General features: G+C 35.7%; 1 protein-coding gene across 4 annotated transcripts in view; it reads left to right on the forward strand.

Moving 5' to 3' along the window:
* Positions 1 to 22,902, forward strand: part of LOC102095037 (adhesion G protein-coupled receptor A3) — a 274,552-nt gene that overhangs the window by 49,173 nt on the left and 202,477 nt on the right. Inside the window, exon 1 of one of the 4 annotated variants that reach the window (XM_065067263.1) lies at positions 13,300 to 13,349. The exons of 2 other annotated variants lie outside the window; for them this stretch is intronic. The gene's annotated coding sequence lies outside the window, so the exon portion shown is untranslated. Of the gene's footprint in view, positions 1 to 13,299; positions 13,350 to 16,017; positions 16,051 to 22,902 lie in introns of those variants that run through there. One more of the 4 variants, XM_065067264.1, reaches the window with a different exon arrangement.

The following is a 22,902-nucleotide window of genomic DNA, read 5'->3' on the forward strand; positions in this document are numbered from 1 at the left end:
TTCTAAACTAAAAGAAGGGAGATTTAGACTATATATAAGAAATTTTCTACAATGGAAGTGGTGAAACACTGGAACGGGTGGTAGATGCCCCATCCCTGGAAAGATTCAAGACCAGGCTGGATGGGGCTCTGAGCAACCTGATGTAGTTGAAGATGTCCCTGCTTATTGCAGAAGGTTGGACTGAATGACCTTTGAAGGTCCCTTCCAATCCAAACTGTTCTGTGATTCTATGATTCTATTGCAAATAACAGGTTTGAAGGGTTGGAGATACTAAAGAAATAAAGATCCTTACAGCAGACAGATCAGAAAGAGGGAAGAAAAGATTTAGCCAGATAATAGTTCTTTATCACTTAAAACAATAATAGCTTTTTGTGAAATTAATATGTTGTTAAGACACATCCTGAAGCATGGAGAAAACAAATTTCTACCACAAAAATGAGTGATAAACTAGACAATTGGGCTGTATGTTTCAGAGCTTAATACACACAACTGCTTAGCTATATAATTTTTTCATTGATTATGAATGCCGTGATCAGCCACTGAAATGTATTTTTGTCTGGGCTTGTACCATATCCCTGGGTCAGGACCCAATTTCTTACCCATCCTGGGATTCCTTCCACATCTGCTACCACCAGTCTTCCTTTGTGGTGGTAACAGCCTGGAAGCTCTGGGAATTTGCCTCTCTTTGGTGCTTGGTCCTCTGCCATTATGATAATTTTGGTCATGTTACTCAATAATACCAGTGTCATGTTTATTATCATACAGGCAGAAGGTAGAGCTGTCTACTCGAATGTGTTCTTTAAATATTTAACTTTGTGTATCTGTCAATGAAGTTGTTAACATTTAAATGAATTATTGCTAAATAATTCAATACATGTAAAAATTTTTTTTTTCTATAAAATCCAGTTAGTACCATAAAATCCAGTTTCTATTAAAGTGTTCAAATATCTTATAATTATAATGGCATGGATTGTTGAAATTTGTAGGAGTCTGACATCAGACTGGAAGGAGATACAAAAATGATCATTGTAGTACCAGAATATCTTCAGTTTCTCATTTTGAAGATATTTTCTTTTAGCATCAAACATTGGATTCCTCATTAACATTTAAAATATTGGAATTATTACTTGTAAATCATGCAAAAATACAAAATTATTTATTTAAAACAAATAAAATGTAAGGTTGTAATGAGAAATTTCCCCTATCACCTTAATTAGCTAAAATTAACTTAGTCATAGTGGATAAATTTCCAACTGACAGCTTAAGTTAGACAACTTTATTGCTTGACAGTATTTATTTATTGACTGATTTCTTTTGCCATCATCCAATCTTGGAAGATTTAAGTCATTTAAGTCATTGCACTCAATTAAAATACAGCTTTTTAGCTACTATGCCTTTTACTTAAAGGTACTTAATCCATAAAGGTGCTGTGTAAATAGGGAATTTTATATGTAATACTATAATTACAACCAATATACGTACAAGTATTTTCAAAACCAAACCTGAAGAATGCTTTGAAAACATCATAGAGCAGAAAACTGGACTGTTGGTCCTCATATAAAAGGAGTGCAGGGTGGAATATACTTCAAAGCAAATATTACTTGGCTGCAGGCAGTATTTTAATGAATTGCACAGAGGAGGATACTTAATTTGCAATTGTTGCATAGAAATCTTGAGAAACCAGAGGAGGAGAAACAGATGCAGGATCAATGTCACAAGTCAAACTGGGCAACCTTAATTAAAAATTCCCTTTTCATTTTAATTCTGTGATCCTTAATGGATCTTTTGATTACATTCTATCAATGTTACTCGTTCAGTAATGCAAAAGCTGAGTACTGTTATAGTGACTGTCAGAAACAGTGGAGTTAGAAATTAAAAGGAAAATTACCTTATCCTCTCTCTAATGGGCATATGTACTCTAAGTCTTACAAGCATGAAGTAGCTATCAAAGCACTTGTAATGTAATCTGACAGAAAGATAATGTATTTTTTCCTCTAGTCATTTGTTATTTTCCAGTACAAAGGCACAATACAGACTATTAGACATCACATATTTTAGAGGATGAGACAACAGGAAAATACCTTGTATGTCTACTCATGTAGAGCTGCTACACCACAATGTGCAAAAAAAAGCCAGTAGTTCTAAACAGAGAGGATGTTTCCTCTTGGATATTACAGTGTTGTTTAAAAATAGCAGTAATTAACTCTGAAAAATAGGTTAGTAAAATCAATCTCATAGTTTTAATATGGTCCAGAAGCAAGTGTGTTTCCCATCTTTTTTTCTACCGTAAGCCTTTTATTTTGTTTGCCTCCTAAACTGCCACATTCATTTCTTTGGTTCTTGTGGTAGCTTTTTTTTTTCCCCTGTGATAGACACAAAATGGTTTACCAGGCTACCAGGCCATGTATTTGCTCTTAAATTCATGTTTCATAGTGAGTTGTAAGACTTGCCAGTGCAAGCGCTGCTCGTTGGCATCATGGGCATTTATGCCATTCTAGTGTGAGATCACATTCCTCCAGTTCTGGCATGAAACTGGTTGCAGCTTAGGCACAAAATGGACAGCTGCTGGTTGTATGTGGTATAGAAAAGATGTTTAAGATGTCATTGGTTTGCCAGGTTGCATTGCTATACTTTAGAGTGTAACTATTTGCATTTTTTTCCCCCAACAAAACAGATTTCTGTTGGTGATTCTAGCATGACTAAATAATAACATTTTGTGAGGACACAGCATTTTCAGGAGCATGTTTGTCATAGATGTCAGTATTTCATTTTGACTGTTTTGTATTTGCACAATGGAGTCTTTTTAGAATGATAAAGCTGAACTACACCACTTGAGATTGATGCAAGCTGTATAATTCTTCTATAAAGAAATGGCAGACTGGCTGGAGAGGTAGGAAAAGCAGAAATGTTGTTTAAGGGCAGTTTGTATGAAGTTAGAACAGCATGCTGGGAAGCCAAGTTGATAAAAATTAGTGTTAGTTGATGGATGACTGAGGTAATCTTGCAAAGTGAGCTGTGAGGTAAGTTGATAGTAGGGTCCTTGTGTTCAGTATTTTGTGGTTTTGATCTCTCAGCTGTAGACTATTGAGGGAATAATGTTTTCAGACTCCAAGAAATATTATAGTATATTCTCTGTTCATATGCAATGTGGTCTTTAGCATGTTTGCACTTGAGAAGACCAAGGTTTGATGCCTCATCTGGTAGTATCTGGACCTCAAGTTCTGAATAGGAACATCTCCTTAATGTCATGGTGTGCTCAGGGAAAAGTCAGTATCAGAAGTAAAGCTCCAAACTCCATCCTTCCCTCCCAGAGTGTTTTCTGGGGCCTACTAATACCTTTTTGTGTGTGTGTGTGTCTATATCTGACTTGATAGCAATGGACAGACATTTATCATTTGCTTACTTATAAGAAAACACAAATATATTTAAGTTACTCACCCGAAAGTTCCTGTGTATAGACAAGCATCTGAGGTCTCTAGTGAAAACATGCTATTACACATTCATGTCATGCTAGTCCATAAGTCCTTTGAGGGTACCCAATGGCCCTGGGAGCTTGTTGCCCTCAAAACTTGTGGGGATGCCTGCAGAAACCACAGCTTGTTCTCTGACCCTTGCACTTCCCCATGATCTCTGAGAAGGTTGAAAAAAAAAAAAAAAAAAGTACTTGAAAAGAAATAGAAAGAAGTGTGATGTTTTATGCCAATCTAGTTAAAAAAATCCCCAAAATGAGTTGTCTGAAGTAGTCAGGAAAGCTGATGTAATATAACAGCTGTGGACAGTTTTTTCCCCACTTCTTAATATAGACAGAATTGATTAGTTGGGTGTAGTATAGTGCTGCATGTGTCAAGTAGGTACAAAATAGTTGTTCTCACGAGAAAATTGCATGCAGACTTAGCACATGATAAGCTGTCTTGTGTTAACACAAATTGCCTCGTTCTTGAAATAGAAAGTGACTGGGAGAGCTATAGTGGATGTTTGTATAGTCTGAGCTATGCACATATTCTGTGTAAAAAAGAATTACAAAATTCCTCTATGCTTTACTTTAGAAAGTGTTTTGCTGAGGAGAATACAGAGAGGAACACTGTGCTGGAATTAAAATGTGTGTTTTTATTTGCTTATGAACTTGAAAGAATAAAATAAAATGGTTCTACATGATGTTAGTGAGCTTTATCTTGTAGATATTAAGCAGTTTGAGTTAAAAATAAGCTACTTGAGTTAGCATAATGCAAGCAACTTGTTGAAGCATGAATAAAATATTTTTATCATGCTTTTATAACCCAGAAAACTGCCAAAGGGGCAGCTTGAAACTCTTCAAATCAATTCATTTCTGTCTATGAAAAAATACGAAATATGCTAAATCAGGAAAAATATTTTAGTTGCAGATACCTGAAAAAAAACCCCAAATTTATTAAAAAACCTACCCTCTCAACTGTAACTGTAACACTTTTGCTATGATGCTGTAATTAATGGCCAATGAAAGAAACATTTAGTGTCCACTCTGACACATGGTGCATTTTTTATTTTCACCAAGTATTTTTTCCATTTTTTTATGTTCAATATTCACATTTGTTTTTTAATGCAAAGTAAGTTAATACTACTTTAAAGACTGTAAAGGCATGCTTGTCAGCTGAAATGGGAATTTAAAGTACATTGTGTTCAGAACAAAACAGTGTTTTCTGTACTGTGTCAGCAGCCAAGTTGAGAATGTGATAGCTTTTTTCCCCTTTGTACCATTAATTGCTTTTAGGTATTTCTGAGAAGTGCAAGTGCCTCACAGGGGACAATTCTCCCATTTGAGTGACGTTTGAGTACTGTATTAAGTTTTCCTACTGTACAGAGCTATGTGAACTTACAAAAATATTTAGGAATGTAAGACCAGGATGGGTTGCAGCCAGGCTGAGTTTCCAGGGATAAAAAGAAAATTTGTTGAACTCTCCCTCTCATCATCTACACCATAAACTAGCCACTCCATTAATCGCTTTCCAGCACTCCATTGAGAACACTGAAACTTCAGTTCAAAATAATGTCCCTAAAATTTATAATGTGTCAGCGGAGAAGAAATTGTAATGCGTCACAAGGGGGTTTTTAAAATTTTCTTTTTACGTGTCTTTGCCACTGTAACCAATAAATCCTTAACAGACCAAACCTGACAGTTACTTTAACCACGACTATGCCAGCACGGTATACCCGCACAGGAAGTTTTTTCACTAGTGGACCAGTTCAGGTTGCCAGCGTGACCTATCCAGTGTTGCCTCTCTTAGCCTTTTTTCAGTGAAAAAGGAGGAGCAAGGGAGGCTCCTGAAGCTGTGTTCTGTTGCATCAGACATGAAATAAAAAAATGTTGCTGGTCTTTGCAGGAACAATTCAGCTCTGGATATGCAAAAATTCATGTCACAAGATGCAATTTCTAACTCTAGCGAGCCCGGTCCATGCATAAAACCCCTTCTGTATCAGTTTCAATTTCAAACTGGATTTTGAACAATTTGAAGGCTGCTCCCAATCTTTTTTTTTTTTTTTAAATTTCTGCTTTTTCTTAACTGTGATCTAAATGTATTCATAGCCTACTTTTATCCATATCATTTTATAGTGTTGTTATTCTTTAACTTAAACTAATCCCTTTCTTGTTCTAGGGTTCAGCATTTATAAACAATGGTGTAATGCTCACTTTCCTTGTCTAAGCAAGCCAAAAATATGATAATCTCTTATTGACATCATGAAAATAACCACAAAATGTATACATCTTTAAAAAGATATGTATGGGCACAAAGCCTGAAATGTATCTAAAAGCAAAATTATTATCTGCAAAGATTTGTTTGTCTGTTTTTGTTTGTTTGTGTTTTTTAATAATCTAAAAATTGGATTTGAATGCAGTTTATTGAATATTCAGACAGGTACAATTTCACCTTAGATTAACATTCATGTTGTAAAACTCTCCTACAGCTGAATACAAGGAAGACCTCTCTGGAACATCTACATGTAGTTAATATCTTTGGGAAATTCACTGGAATTTTAGGGCTTAGGAAGTCTGTGCAAAGCTACATTCTCTGGTCATGTGTAGCCAACCATTGCTGACCAAATTGTCACTTAGAGAAGCAGAGTGAAACTTGAAAGCTTCCTGCTGATGGCATTGAATTGATTCTTCCTTTTTTTCTTATTTTCAAACTGAATATTGATGTTACTGAATGGATGGGGGAGGTTTGTTTCTTTTTGCTGTCTCTAGAACTGAGAATTCAGTAAATTAAACATTTTTTTAAAATTCTATTTTATTCAAACTGTCATCTGCACAGAGATGGAAGATAAAATACAGACCTTTTGCTACAGGCCTTCTCTCTCAATTTCCTTGCTTTCAGGTGATTGACCAGTGGTCTCTGATAGTTGCTTTGTAGTTTACTTGTGTAAATCAAATTAAATGCTATTGCATAGTGGTTTCTCCTTGGCTTCATATACCTATCTACTCACATATTCAGATTCTTCCTGTAAGAGGAGAAAATTCATCTTAGCTAATATCTCTGAGATAATTTCTCCATTCAGCCATTTGCTACTTTTCTACTTACCTTGTCCTAATTTATCTTAAGCAGTGATGATGAAAGGAAAAACATTTAACAAAAGTAGAAAAATGGTATCGTAAAATCATAAATATTAGCAGAAGGGTGAAGGATGCATGTGGAACAAGGGAAGGCACCTGTTTGGAAGGGGTTAGTCTTTATTCAGACTTTCTTCTTTCATTTATACTGATGTAAGGAAATTTCTGGTCTTCTTACCCCTGTGTTGAGTTACTCTGCTAATAGATGCATTTCCTAAAGTTTTGTTTTCTCATTTCAGGTCTCTCCCATTTGAAAATTCCCCAGAGTTATCAGGTTTTAGGTGAAATATTAATTTCCTAAGTATGTGAATCCTATAGCATCATTTAAAAAAAAAAAATCTGTACTTTGGCATTGTATTTGTGCTCTCACATAATTGCACCTGTTTGATTTTTCCAGTGTTGAAAAAGCAAGAGAGGTACTTTGTTTTCATATGTAGTCTGTACCTGTATAATTACTCAATTCCATAAGTGTGCATGAAGTCCTATATTCTTATTTACTTTTGGTGCATTTCCTCCAGAAATCCGCTAAAGCATGAAAACATGTGGCTATCCTCAAAAAAGAATGAGTTTAATTCTCACATAAGTGAGCTAAGCCAAGTTTCATACCTTCAGCCTGCCTAATGCCTCTCAGTAGCCCTTGCAGCTTTCTACACCTCTGTGTTACGGAGATGCTGTTCCCTAAGGCAACACTCTTTCATAGGAACAGCCCATGTTTCTTCAGAAAACATATCTGGTGTGCCACTGAGCAGCCATTTCGTTAGCACGCATTTTAAGAAGAAAGATAGGTGCAGGCTGAGCAGTGAAACCATCTCTCTAACTGATGTCTACAAAGAATATAGAACCATAGCTTATGAAAGATGTGTAGTAGACACATTTGCCAGCAACCAGAGCATGAACTCTACAGGACCCTGGGCTCATGCCAACGTATGCAAAAGCTGGTATAGGCATGTAATTGTTGCTGATGTTGCTTCGACTTGGGCAAGATGCTAACACGTGATGTGCTACACTTTCCTTTGCTAAATGAACCTAGCAAATTCATTTATTTAAATGCTTCGTGTGCCTTACTGAGGTTAAGGTTCAATGGACTAAAACATGCATTTTTAATGGACTGTAGAGCATTAGCTGTGTGCTTTTTATTTATTTATTTTAATGCTTGCATGTTTCAGAGGTTGTAAATCTCTTGCTTTAGTATACTCTACTGGAAGTCACTGGTGGTACACTATGAAGAAATCCCATTGGTTGCCCAGTTCTCCTGGTAAGTTAGTCTCGCATAAAAGCAGATGTAGATACTACTTTCATTAATTAGGTTCACACAAAACTTAACGCTGGGAATAACTGGGAAGGGTAAACAACGTGTACACTTCTTTGTGAGAGACAATCAGGCATCCATGAAATAAAGAAAATTGTCAGAAACCAAGGCTTTTCTGATGACCTGTTTAAGTCACTGTGTAGTTCAATAGCATTTAAAAGATGATATATGGTATATATGTAAAACAAACCCTAATGAAGTGTGGTGAGCCAGCAATAAGCAGACAGGATCACACAAGGTATTACCAGTCTTGCAGAATGAGTGAAAGAACCTTTTATACTGGCTTACAGATTTTACTGTCAAACTTAATAATGGGATAATGTAAAAAGAGTAATCTGTGGGAGCAGCTGCTGCTGACTTTCCTACTTCAGTCCACAAACTGAACTAAAACTAGAAATGGTACCTTTTCTTGTTTCAGTATAGAGATAGTATAGTAGTAGAGCTGGGCAGCTTGAATCAACCTTGACTTTGAGACCAATCCTTTTATATGCAATGTTATATTGGTAGTGCTACTACTAGCTCATAAGTAGATGTTCTGACATTAAGAATAGCATCAACAGTTGTGAATTCCTAACTTAGAGCTACACGAGTGTACTGTTTACATCAGCTGCTAGGATAAATTCAGGTTAGTTAATTATGAACTGATAGATCAGAACAATACTGCCAGTTTGGCAATATTTATAATAAATGTAGTTACCTTTCATTTCCCATTGAAGTCTCCCACTTGTGTGTGAGACAGGATAAACATGGATTCAAAGAAATTTAAAAATAAAAAAGCATGTGCATGTGTGTATAATATCAGTGCCAATTTGCCAGCAGTGAGCCTGAAGGAAAGCAGCCTGCCTGCTGCACCACTCACCCAGAGAGTAGCAGAACAGCCAATCAGTTAATTACCCAGCAAGCTATCTACATCCCAGAATTCTAAAAGTCAAAGCAATTCATTTTCTCTTTACTGGCATTTCGCAACCATTCTGTACATTTTCGTTAGGTGTACTTTGGGAACATCTAAGCTTTATTCTCTGGCTTATGCACTTGCATTTTCCTAATAATATATTTGTATCATTTTATTATAGCACTGAAAAAAAGTGTTCTTCTATTACTATTATATTTCCCTAAGTAGTACCCATTTAGTTTTATCCTACCTGACTTTACAGGATTAAATTGCAAGTGGCTATTTTGCTGCTTATTTACTTCATTCCTAACAATGTCAGAGAAAAGACTTAAGGGAACAATGCAAGAAGGGGCTGATGGAAACATGGTATGAGGCACAGCTGCAGGTCATTAGCCTCTCATCCCTCCTTGTTTCTTTCTCTCCTCTCAGAGAAGCAGTAGAAGTGACCAGAGCTTACCACACCTTGCTGGTGAAGGTTACAGTTTGGGTAAGGAAAATATACATATACGTATGTAGGCCACCCTTTGATGATTTATGCTTCCTGCTTCAAGGTTCTTTTGTCTGTTATTGGCAGGTGAGCTATATCTGAAGATTTTTTAAAAAGCTAATCAATTATTATTATCTCAAAATTAATTGGCTATTACCAGACCTAAAGAAGTATCCTTAAACTAAACAAAATTTTCACTGAAGGGAGGCTGGAGTTGAGTTCATTCTTGGTATAACACAGTTTTCATCAGCACCGAGTACATCAGGCATCATTTGATCGGCATGATTTTTGCTGAGAATAATGCTCAACTGTCCGGTTTCTACACATTTCCCATACTTGTGGTTTGCTTTTTGTTGTTGTTGGTGGTTTTGTTTGTTTTTTAAATATTTTGAACAGTTATACGTTTGGGTACCCATTCTTGCTTTGCCTGATTGCATGATGAAAATGGGTCATAAATTCCTTTTTTTGAGAAAAACATCTAATTTACTGTACCATAGAACTTTTTGTAAGTATGTTTTATGCACTATATTTATAACTGTTCAGTAGAACTGTGTATGGTATTTTCCTAGAATGTAATAGATACCCTCATTAAAAGTAGTGTTACTGTCCTTTAGGCAAATGTAAAATTATAGAGATTACTTATACAAAACTCTCCTTTAAATATCTTCCAAAGTACCAGAGAAACATTTAAAAGGTCAAAACTTTAATTCTGAGATGTTCTGTCTCTTTATCTATACACAAGTGTCTTCTGAAAGCTTAGTGCAGATTGGTTCTACTTATGTATTTTTAATCTCTAGTGCGAATAATACATCAGACCTTTTGTTTGGTCCATTTTAGGATAAGCCAGGGGTTAACTTCTTACAGAGATTCATTAAAAAGCAGCTGAGTTCTTTCTGAGGACAAATGGAAAATTGTTTTGGCCAAGATTTAAAGAAATTATGCAAAAATGAGATTTTTGTCCACGCCCCCCTCCTCCCTCAACACTGTTATGTTCAGATTTAAAATATTCAGACTTGAAATCTGGCAGAGATTTGTCCCTGTGTTTCAGATATGGTCTTGCACAGCTCAATAATGATCTGTTTTCATTTGGCTGAGATGCAACCTTTTAAATAATATATGTTACATTTGTGCAAAGATTTCTATTAAACAATGAAATCAATGATCTAACAGCGTTCACTTGGTACATTATATGTGTGTGTGTATCATATATAAACACTGGAAGTTGCCAGTAAAAGTCAATTTTGCGGTACCTTGCTGGAATTGTGTACATAAAGAAAATAAGAGGAAACAGTTAAAAGAGATTTACGTGGCTTTGGACTATAATTAACAATAGTGTATGTGAATGAAATGCACTGATGAAAAATGGTAGCCTCATTAATTTGGGACTGGAGTGTGAGCATTTTGATTACCAAGTTGTTGTATATGATGATGGAATTATTATATCAGTGGTTTAGTATGTCTATAAATGAACATCTGAAAGTTGCACAATGAATTCAATACAGAACTTTTCATTAAAAAAGAAGTTTCTCACCTGAAAAGCTAATATCATATTGACACTTTAAGAAAGATAAATTTTGCAAATGCAGTAAACCTTTGAACTTAAGCAATCAGGAAAAAAAAAACACAACACTTTTAAAATTTAGAAAAATGAGGAAAAAAACCCTAAAGAAAATTAAAAATTGTCCTATGTCTAAATTTGGTCTTGTGGTGTAACAAAAGCTGCAGTTTCAGAGTTCTGAATGACCTACTAGAGCTTAATAATACAAGAATTAATGGCTAAAATAATTATTTTGCTACAAGCAAGTCAGATTAGATGAAAACAGTAGTAGATGATCTTAGCAGAATGAATTAAGAAATACTAAGCATGATAACAAATTACAATTGGACTATAGATTTATCTGTCTTTTCATTTTGATTTTACTTGTTAAAAGATTTTTAAGAAATAATGTTTTAAGCGTCATTGTGGCTGTAGGCTATAGAATACCATCATAAAGAATCTGGAAATTTTCCTCATGGTGATGTGCTAAATACCTGATACTGAGGAGTATCAAATATCATATTTTATTTTTCCCAGAAATCCAGGTCTTATAATGGGACTTGTTCTTACTGTTTACAGTATTCTTCAGTATAGTTGTCAACTCCATTGTCTTTACCCATGTTAGATGAGGGCATAAGCATATGAATGAATTTTGTATAATCCTATGGAATACTTAATAAGCAAGTTATACTCACAAGAACATATATAACAAAGTAAGCTTGTATTTGAGTCAAAGTTTGAGCATTATTGAACAAACTTACATTGATCAATTTTAGATTTTGCCTGTCTTCCCAAAATTTGTTGCTGCTACCAGTTAAGCTGCATGCTTTTGTGACTGACATTTATTGTAAGAAAATTTATAGGCAGCATAGTAGTACCCCTTATTAATCTCTAACCAAGCCTGACATAGTACAGATGTGCTCATTCGCTACAAAAATATTCTTTCTTCCTGAAGCCAATAGTGAGATAATTATCTTGGGATACAGAGAATTTTCTTGCCAAGTAATTCTGGGGAATGAAAGTCAGAGAGCACTAAATATTTTACCAATACAGGGACACTAGCATTGGATTTATTATGACAAGAAGCTAGACGGTATTTGAATTGAGTGTATAGAAAGGCTGCCTACTTTGTCAGGGATTCACATGTCCTATATGGGGTGCGGAACAACACCCTTTGAGTTCCTCATCTGTACTGAAGTGGCCCAGCACTAAGCCAAATGGCACATTAACCAGTATCAGGGAACCATGCATGCTCAACCAAACTGGAGATGAAGGTGATCTTCGTAGATGATAATATTGGTACTAAAACTCTAAGCACTCTGACAAAGGCCTCTGCTTTTAGGAAGATTAGTGGAAAGAGTAAAAGAGAAGATGAAAATAGAAGGAGGAGAAATTGAGTATGAGATTAAATAAAAATGAAGAGAGCAGGGTTGGAGAATTTAGGTTGGCACCATGGTGGAGATAGCTTTGGAAGATATAAATATGAGACACCTGTGACTGAGTGAGGGGATGCTGATACTAACACAGTGAGACAGGAGGATACTGAAGAGCTGCTGAAAAAGGACAAAAATTAATTGCTCTGCTTAAATGACAGGAATGGGGCACTATTGATTAGGCTGTCTAGGCCTGGCCTAGGATACTGGTGGAAACCTGTGTTTAGATGTTTGTTTTGTGTTCTACATCCCTAGAATGAGAGGCAGCTAGTGCAGAGGGAGTTGCATTGCTTAAAGAGCATATACTTCTGTTGTGCTTTGCAGGGCACTGAAGGCAGGGGAGGATCTGGCCAGTGAGTGGATGGTCTGTGTTGCATTGGAAAAAAATGATTTAGGAGTGTCTTAGGGGTAAAAAATAATATTAAGAACTGTATTCCCTTTGCAGGGCAATCCTTAACCACTTATTTTGCAAAACTACACCAGAGGTCTAATAATGTGTAACTCAGTCCTCCCTCAGTCCCCAATACAAGCTTGGGTAGTTTGCTGAGGGTTTGCTGATGCCTGTCTGTCTAAAGTCAGTGCTTTTTATCAGGTGCTAATAGCTTTTTTGGCAAAGAGAAAAGTAAAGGAACCCCTGAGAAGGCAAATAGATCATTTGTACCATGGAAGAAAAATGACAAAGAAAAGAGCATGAGGAAGCTCTTCACCTTTCCAGCAAAAATGAAGTAACAAGATGGGAGATGTCAACATTACCCAGCTTGTGAGACATATCCTCATTATGCCTGCTCTTAAAAAGATGTTTCCACCTTTGAAATTCAACAGACTGTGGTAGAACAGGAATATAACCTGCACCAGAAAAATGATCATAAAGCAAAAAAAGAATCAGTGCATTTCTAAACAGCATGTGGATTCTTCTGAAGCTGTAATTATCCTAAACTGCTATACAGAAATCTAGTGCTGAGCCTTATGTGTTCAAATGTTCAGCCTGATATAGGCAGGGCACTTCTTTCCCTTTGCTGATACCTTTAATTATAATTGCAGGAAAGGTTTGTGACCAAGGGACATGATTTCATCCTTTCTTGGGGCAAGAAAACGCAGAAATTCAGAGGTAGGAAATGAGCAGCGGTTGTGAATATGAACTACAACAGAAATGCCTATTTGTTTTTTGTATGTTCAGACCTTTCTTAGGATGGCAGGCTTTTGCAGCAGTTGTACTCTGGTGTTTAAAAAAGGAGGTGTCTATCTCCCTTGGAAAGGGAGCCCATTAAAAATCATGAAAGTATCTTTTTAAAATTTTTTTTAAAATTTTTTTTAAGACTTCTGGCTATTGAACTGTGACACTGGCCACATGTGCATTAAAACTATGAAATCTTTATGAATCTTTAACGAGGAAATGTTCATGTGCATAAAAAATTGACAGTTTTAACAGAGGCACCTCAGTCACTTTTAATTTTGTTTCTGTCACCATCCCCCAAATACCTCAAGGGCTTGGTTCTGCATTCCTTACACATTTTGCTTGCTTGGGAAAGAATCTCATTCACATTAATTGAAAGACATAGCTGCTTTCCTCCCCAAAAAAGCTCCACACAACAAAAAAACCCACCCCTACATTTAAAACTTGTTTTGATTTCAGAAAAGCGTATAAAGAGTTTGTCTCTTCATTATTCTCTAAGCTTTTGATACAGGTTGAGGAACAGCTCAGTGAGAATTATTGTAACTGCAAAGAAGGTAACATTTAAAATGTGATCAAGCACTGTGTTGTGGTGCAGCTAGTCAGTAATGTTATAGTGTTTAATTATAGTGGTTGCTGTAATTAGAGATGGGGGAAAAAGTGTGCCCAGTCTCAGAGCAGGTAAAAGCAGCAAGTCCAGTCACGTCCGGAGAGGCCAGCGGCACGGCTGAGGTGAGGATGCTTCTCATTGACTCCACATGGGACCACGGCTAACAGCTTCCTTGTTTTGATTCACCATTGAAATTAATGAAGGTCAATGCCATTAAAAATAGTGTATGAGTAGAAAGCTACTTTTGCAGGAAAATCTCAGAACCTACTAAACATGGCTTAGTTGTGAGTTTAGTATAATATTGATGAAAGGATTACCTTTCTTGTTTTCAGAACTATGTGGTAAATGCAATCAACAACCATAGGGACTGTATAAAGTCCCTTCCATTTTATTAATTTGTTTTGCTCAGGAAGATTGTCCTTGCTTCATTGTCTTAATTTTAAAGAGTTTTTCACCTTAAAATATGTTTCTATTTCTAAGGAAGGGAAACTGAATAGAGGCATTAATACACTTTGAAATGGAACAAGAAACATCTTGTAGTTTGTGGGGGGGTTTTGTTCTAAATAAGGCTTCCCAGTAACACACATAATCATGTTTGTGAAGTTGGAAATATAATACAATTAAATGTAAAAAGACCCCCTTAAGCTTATGGAGAGGACAAGAAATAGTTTCTCAAATAACAAGTCGTTTGTCAACATACCACTGTGAAGTTTTCCCAGAGTCTCAAAATGAGCCTTGACAATGGAATTGCTCCTCCATCACTATTCTTAAAATCAGATTCTGAAATCTGTTTGAAGCCATAGAAGTATACAGTTTCAAATTTAGTGTGTTAGAAATAAATATAATATTCAGAGCAATACAGCTTATGAACACTCTGTGGTTCTCCAATTTCTGGTACAGCAGATATCTATTAAATGGTAATGGGGGGAAGCAGGTTGTTTTTTGTTTATTGTGACTATGGGATGAGAAGGTTTGCAGCCTGACCCCTGCGTGAGTGCCCACCTCAGAAAACAGGACACCAAGGCAGATTGCTTGTGCCTGCAGCCAGTAAATTGGGCATCTTTGCTTTGAAAGGGTATGTATTAGTAAAGTTATAAATTTTGTTACTTTACATATAATTTGGTCAGACACAAGCATATATTTTTTTCGTTATCCTGCAAATGTGTCTTCGAATAACACTTACACAGAATCCAGGAAACATGGAGGCTAGAGCTGGAATGGGGTTGTACATCTTTGTGGAATCGAGATTAAGTGCCATCCAAAAATAGCTTGTGAGAGGTTAGCCTGAGTTTTTACTGATATTCCAGGGACTATTTCAGCTCTTGCAGCAATCTGAAAGCTAGGAAATATAAAGATATTACACTCTATTTGCCCTCAAGATGCCATTTAGCCGTGTCTTTGGACCATCCTTTTCCCAAGTCTTGCCATGTGTGCAGAGATGAGATAATTTGTTTATAGGTTATTTTGATTAAATTTATATAAAACTAGAACTGATAAGCCTTGGATTGTCTATGACTTAAAGAAATTGGTGCTTTACATGAAGCTCCAGCATTTAAGCTTTATCTGTAAAAAGAGGATAAACACATGGAGCTCAGCATGTCACAACACTGACCATAGCTAAGCAGCATGACACTACATAGTAATGTATTATGCCATCTGGAACTGCTGGCAGACAACTTAATTCAGCCGTCAAGTTGGAACTGAGGTTAATAGTGGCAACAGCACCAGGCCATGCAGCTGCTCCTGTCTGTGGAAGTTTGTCATATGTCAGTAGGTTGCCTTTTAAATGTTTTGAAATGCCAGAGAGTTTGGTGTGTGACAAACCCTCTTAGGTGTGTCTTGTGCCGGGTGTGTGCATGATGCAGTATTTTACAAGATAATGAAGTATAACCCAGATTTTCAGAAAAGGCTTAGTATACCAAGTAGTCCAGCACAAAGGAATGAGAAAGTTTCTTTGCTTTTCAAAACTTCTTCATTTTCTTTTGCCTAGTGCATACTTGGCCACCCAGAAGATAAAGCTGATACTGTGTAAGTAATAAAAGTAGCTTCGCTTACAGGTTTGAAGGTTTTTCAATGAAATATTTATTTTAGTTGCTACGCTAGACAGAAGGTTTTTGCGCATAGTGTGTTCTGTTTTTCTCACATCATCAAATGTTTAATGTACGAGCTGTCTGCAATAAGAATATAAAGCTCGTGAAATCCTTTGTTAAAGTGTGCTACAGTTGTAACTCTAAATATTTTCAGCTTGGTGGGTGGCTTTAAATCTGATTTTTTTTTTCTTTTGTTAGTTATGAGACACACAGCTATGTTGAAATTAATTGGTATGATATTCAGCACGTTTGTTGTTTTTGCAGAAAGGTATTTGGACAGTTAACTGACCTAAATAATTTCTCATCTGCATATATTCTCACATTAAAATGCAGTTTTATAAGGTGGTAATTAAAATAAGTCTCTGTTTTAAAAACTAATTAGCTCCAGCTTTTTTTTATTATTTTTTTTTTAAGTGTAGTTGTGGTGGTCTGAGTTCAAGGAAACAAAATCAGGAATTTGTGAATTAAAATGGACCACTGTAGCAGGAAGTGACATATTTTCCCATTCAAGCAGCTGTTCAAAACACTGCAAGCAGAGATGTTTTAAAAAGTTATTACATAGATTCTGATTATACGAACACTAAGAACTCTTGGCTACAGCTTTCAGCTATGCATATATTACAGTGATATAAATAATTTGTTAATAGAATGCATTATGTGAATTATATATAATGTAATATACATAATGCAATATGTAAATATAAAAATGTCTGTAGATGCATATGAGACTATGGGTTTATCTACCTTTTCCCTTTCCCTGATTTCCCAAAAGAAGCAAGATTTCCATTGACAAACTGTTCATTTTTAAGCTTGCAATACAATTCCCAGAAATACATACACTAGAAGTGGTATTATTGTTGGGCTATTTTGTTGTTTTTATTGTACATTTTCTCACAAGGAAACTCTTGGAACATAAGGCAATAAAATTCTCTTTATTTGTACTCATAGTCTAATTTTTATAGCAGACCTCAGGGAAGATGTCCACTTGTATGTGAAATAAGCCTCCTGCAAAATATTCTGAATGACTGAAGCAGCTGTGTACCACTTGGGCAAGAGTGCTTTGTCTAAGTGAGAAATTTTAAAGTAGTCCTAGCTAGCTATATGTATATATTTGTATATATACAGACTCACAAAAGAATGTATCTGGGGAGGCACATGGGAACACAGGGTATGGAAAAGTGTGTGAGTACCTTCTTTGTACTCCCAGCACCCCTCAACGGGTTCACCTTCTTACTGAAGTCCCAGGGGAGAAGTGACTGATGGCAGAACACCAAACCTTTTACAGTTGAATATGGGGAAAATCTGCTAGTATTACTTCACATATTGTTGAAGTTACCACTTTGGATAGATTTTGCACTACAGGGTCTTTTGCCCAGTGTTCTGTTGTTTTACTGGTCAAATTTATTTTGGAAATAATGGAAAACAGAATCTTTCCTAGATTATGAAAGAAAAAGAAGGAAAAGGTCTCTAGGCAGAACCTCTGACCTGAACAAGTGTGTGCCTGTTTTCCTATAGTGGTTAACAGGGTGATGAATGTAATCCAGATTGAGTTTTAGTTAAAGTTACTGAAAGATTCTTCCACTCCAGCCATACCACAGAAAAGCATTATTCACTGAAGCACTGTATATCATCTGTTCTTTTGCTGATTGCGCTTTGGTTATAGTAAACTTTCCTGTATTTCAAATCAGAGTTACAGTTGCCATGTTAAGAAATAAAAAAATTTCCTTTGCCTTTCTTCTGCAAGACCTTTAAAGAACAATAGAGGAACTGAACTTCTAGTATTAATAAGGGCTGCTGAACTTCCAGCTTTTTTCTAACAATTTTCTTTAATATAATTGCTAAATATAGGTACTCCTTAATAGTTTGCTGGGGGAATGTTCCATTGATGCACTAAAGAACATTGTGGAATTCCCATTAATTTTCATCGGTATCAATGATGTCAATGTTAAAGAATACTTCAAACATGTAATTGGAAAGTTTATCGAGACAGTCTTGGTTATATAAGTTAATGTATCATTAAAGTATTTTATATGAGAAAACAGATTGAATTTTATGCTCATTTCCTCAATTTGTGAAATCTGCCATATTATCCAGTGGTGTGGGGGGAAATCCCCTACCTTCTGTTCCCTAAATAACTAACTCTTTTTCTAAATTGGTGTACTTTCATCACTTGAAAAAATTCTCTCTAAGAAAAAGAAGTCATTTTAGGGAAAGTGATTGAGGCTTTTCAAAAGCCTATGTAGAAAAAAAAAAAAAGGCACCAAGTATTGCTTTAAGTTAGGTGCCATGCTACTGTAATAAAGCTGTGTGACAGTGTAGCAATCACCTTGTTCCTTGGAGTAGAGTCTTATGTGTAATGGTTTAAGTGGATGAGAAAATAGTTGTTTCTGTCTTTTAGCCCTTCCATTTCAGCTCTTTTTTGGTGAGAATTTTGTCAGTTAAGCTCCTTTTTCCTTCTTTGGGACTCCTGCAGAATACTTTACAGATCCCTGGAAATGCTCCTCTCTTTAAATATGAACAGCTTTTGTTTGTCCATGAGTAGATAATCTGAGTTTCAGATTATTTCTACAATATGAATTAGTTCAAGCAGAGCAGTGCATGAGTGTGGCTATATGGCTTTGACAGCTCTGAATTCAGAAGCAGCATCACAGTTTCATGTGTGCTGAATCTCTGCTGGACCTGGCAGCACTCAGAAATATGATTCAGAGACAGCAAATTTTCAGGTGAGTGACAGTAAAGTAAATAACACAGAAGGATGAGTACAGTACTGCATGGAGGCTCTTCAGTCTTTCTGAATATCACAGTACTGGCAAGGACGTTTCAAAGACATCTGAGTAGCAAAGTCTTCTAACTTGATGGAATTGGATTTCTCTGTATTAGCTACCCATTATCTCACTTATTAACCAAACTTTCCTATCATGTAAACTCTGCGGTTCCCTTTGCCCTGCATTAGAGATTCTACTGAATTTAATGACCCACGGTGGTTAGATGTGGGAAGCTCTTCAAGCTCATCTTTTCTTAGAGATGATATTGTTTGATAGCAAGCCTTTCAGTTATAATGAATGTTTGCCCAGAAAATCCCCTACTGAGATCAAGCTTCAATTTACTTTTACAATATTTCACATTTTGCATCTCTATTTTTTCATACAGAAAGGACTTTCCGGTGATGTCAAAAAATTTGTATACAATTTTGCAGATTTTACTGCCTCTGGGCTGTCACACAGTGTAAGACTGAAAGTTTAAAAATAGAAGAGTTTCATATGTTTGCTGAAGTGTTTCAGCTGCTTAATGCAAAATCATAGTTAGCCTTGAATCTTCATGACTGTGTAACTATAATTTTTTCTCAGTTAACCCAAAGGTGAGAAGAGCAAGTAGGTCACTAGTTAAGCAACAGGGCTGTGGGCAGCCTTCTCAGTGTGCTGTGCATGCAAGCACAGTAGTAAATCAGTGGAGATGCATAGTTAACTACTCCCTTAAAGACCTTGTGTGGAAACATGCTCTTGAGACAAGATCACTTAAAAAAAAACAAACCCAAAAGTAACTGCACTTAAATAAAGTTAGTACATTAAAACTCCAAAAGATATAGTAGGGGAAGTGTATTTAGTGTATATATTTCTGTTTTATGGTCATTATTGCTTTTACAAGTTAAATCAATGTTAACAGAAAATATTGTAAGAAGTGATTTGTAGCTTTTTTTCCCCAATATGTAAAATCCAGTCAGTATTTTGTCTAATGCAGGTTGATTTATAGTATAGTTCTGCTGTATTTAATATAGTTACATTCATTGTTATGTCAAATATCATTGCCATAGATGTCATAACTGGGGTCAGACAGCTGTATGGGAGACTTTAGCAGTCACCGAAGTCTCGGTGTGTAGTATGGGAAAGATACACTACTACAGCCATGTTGCACAGCTCTTTTTTTTTTTTTCTGGAAAACCTCAGGCAAAAATATGGATCCATGAACTGGATTGGCATGTGCTTTGTTTTTGATCTGTGTATGTGCAGTAAATCTACTGGGTCAAGTTTACAGGCATGTGCTGACCTCTGTGCAAGCCAAGCACTGCTGGGTTCAGTGTGTCTCAGGCATGTCAGATCTGTTATGTGCACTCTCAAATGTCTGAAAATTTTGGACAGATGAATATTCTGGATAGTGACACTGTCAAGCTAAAATAATTGGTATGTTTCTTCCTTGCCTTCTGTTTTCCTCTTATCATCTTTATGCAATTTTTAACAACCATTTCTATTCCCTGAGCAGTCAGTGAGAAATAAATTTTGTAGAAGCAGACATTAAATATGGTACTCAATGTGGCAATGCATCTCATGTGTGTGTTGAGGGCAGCTCTCGCTGAAGCTATAACAGAGTTATAAATTTATTCTGGAGCTATTCTCTATTTACAATACCTTGAAGAGTTTGAAACATTTTATTTTTTTGCTGTTCACTAACACTAATCTTATTAAGGTGCTGTAGATGCCAGGTTTTCCATTGGTCAAGCAATATTTTAGATTTTGGGGCAGGAAATTGTGTATGCATGGAATGTTACAGTAAAGGAGAAAAACTGTGTGGGAAATAATTCTTGATAGTATGTAACATGGAAAATATGACAAAAGTGCTATTAGACTGATTTGTATTTCCTGACCTTTAACACCTGATGTCAACTTTGTATCCCATTTCCTGCTAGTGAGAGATATAAATTCGTTATGCTGTATGGCAATATAGAATATTTCAGGCTATTTTCATCTTCACTGTGGTTCAGAATTTTTGCATCTCACTGATTTAACTTGTTCACAGTTGACAACCTGATGCTACCTGGCTAATGCTTATTTAGCTTCTCCTCCTAAACCTTCATCTACTTAGAAAAGTTTTCCTTCACTTCCATCCCACTTCTCTTTTTGAAATTTGGATTTAACTCCTGTCATTTTTCATAAAGATTTCATGTCTGCCCATTTAAAGACAAACTGAATGGCAGCTGCTAGTTTCCCTCTGTGCAGCCTTCCAAATTTTTTCTGTATCTTGGTTTTAATAACATTCAGCATTTTGGTTTTCAGATAATATGAAGTACACACTCCAGCAGTTTAAGTAACATGCTTTTTATTTGCTTCTTTTTAAAAACTTGACTAAATATTAGTTTTCCACTACCACAGAGTTTCACCCATACCACATATTTTAGACTTATGATTTAAAATTTGCCTTTGGCTTTTCTAAACTAAAAACTTAATTGTATTTGAAATTTGTTCTTTTTGTAAATAAAGCAGAGATAAAAAGGGTCAAGATGAAGGGCAGTGTTGCTTCCTGCAATGAATCCCACAGATGTCTTGGCTTTGTCTAAGTCATGTTCAGTCACAGCTGAACAGAAGTTAATAGAGAAAACCTTTACAAGTGTTTTATTTTGATTAATAGTTATAGTAGAAACCTAAATGTGCCAGTTAACTCAGTTCATGGTGTCATTTTTTTTGAGGGCCAAAGAAATACTGTCTTTCTACTGTCTAAAATGATAGACTTTTTAATGAGAAAATGATATATAATCATTCTACTATTGAAACGTACACTAATATAAAAGTTTCTTAAGTCCACATAGAAGCAGAGAAACACCATGGAGTTCGAAAATAGCAGTAATGTTTATAAATACCTGTGAATAGGGTGATATATCTGTGTCCTAAAATCTGTGAAAACAGTGGATGTTACATTAGATATGCCATATATCCACTCTTTCTTGCCTATTAACATTTTTGTATTTAACTTTCTACTGATTGAAATGTATTTATAAAAATTATTTAGCATCAGTGTTTTATACTTTATTATGAATTTTATTAATAAATTAACATTTTGACACATACGATTGTATCATGTTAAAAAAAGAAAGCGAGAAAAACTGAGCAGCTCTGCTGTCTGTGAGTAAAAGTGATGCCTCAAGGTAGCAATTCATTTGGAACTTGGCTAATGTGATTAAGGCATGAAAATACTTTCTCTCAAATTATCTTTTCTGCTAAGTAATAGGCATGCCCTGGTTAAATAGACAGAAGTAAGAACATCTGTACAAATTTCAGAAGTCTGTGGGGCGTAACCCCCTCTCTTTTATGTAAGCCTACAAAAATGCCTGGAACCACAAAGCTTTGAATACTTTTGGTACTTTTTAGTAGTTTTATTGTGAAAACATCTGCTAACTTTTCAATAGATGTATGGCAAGCTTGCTATGTAAATTTCTGGTTTTACACTGTAAAATAGCCTGCTTAGTTGTTTCAAATTACGTAAAATCAAGAAGTTTTGCATATATAAAACTGTTCTATTTGTTAGATGGTGTAGACTTTTGTTTTAGGCAGTTGGTTCTTGAAAGTGATGTACTGCAGTATTGTATAATATTCTAGAAAAGAAGTCTGAGCTGTAAATTGTACTTCTTTATGCAGAGCCACTAAAGGGAGCAGCTGAGTAAACTACTTTCTGGTCCTGATACTGTCCTTATCTGCAGTTTGCTAAGGCTTTGAACACAGCAGAATTACTGTTGCTGAGCTCATAGAGACAAGACATTGTCAATGAAAACATTTTGATTTATCAGTTTCTTGTCAATATTTAACCTTCAGTCTCTCCTAACTAACTGAATTTTAAAATCTGTTTTGATATTACTGGTATGTTTGAACAGAACAAGTCTACTACTTTCACTATTTATGAAAATGTTAAGGCATATAAACAACTTATATCTGGCTAATGCTGCTGGTGGTGAGGTCTAAGTGAATGCTGCACAGTAAAAACATGCAATACTGTGCGGTAAAATAAAATTACTGGCTCTGTTTTG

This window comes from Columba livia, chromosome 6, assembly GCF_036013475.1.
Source record: "Columba livia isolate bColLiv1 breed racing homer chromosome 6, bColLiv1.pat.W.v2, whole genome shotgun sequence".
Taxonomy (NCBI): Eukaryota; Metazoa; Chordata; class Aves; order Columbiformes; family Columbidae; genus Columba; species Columba livia.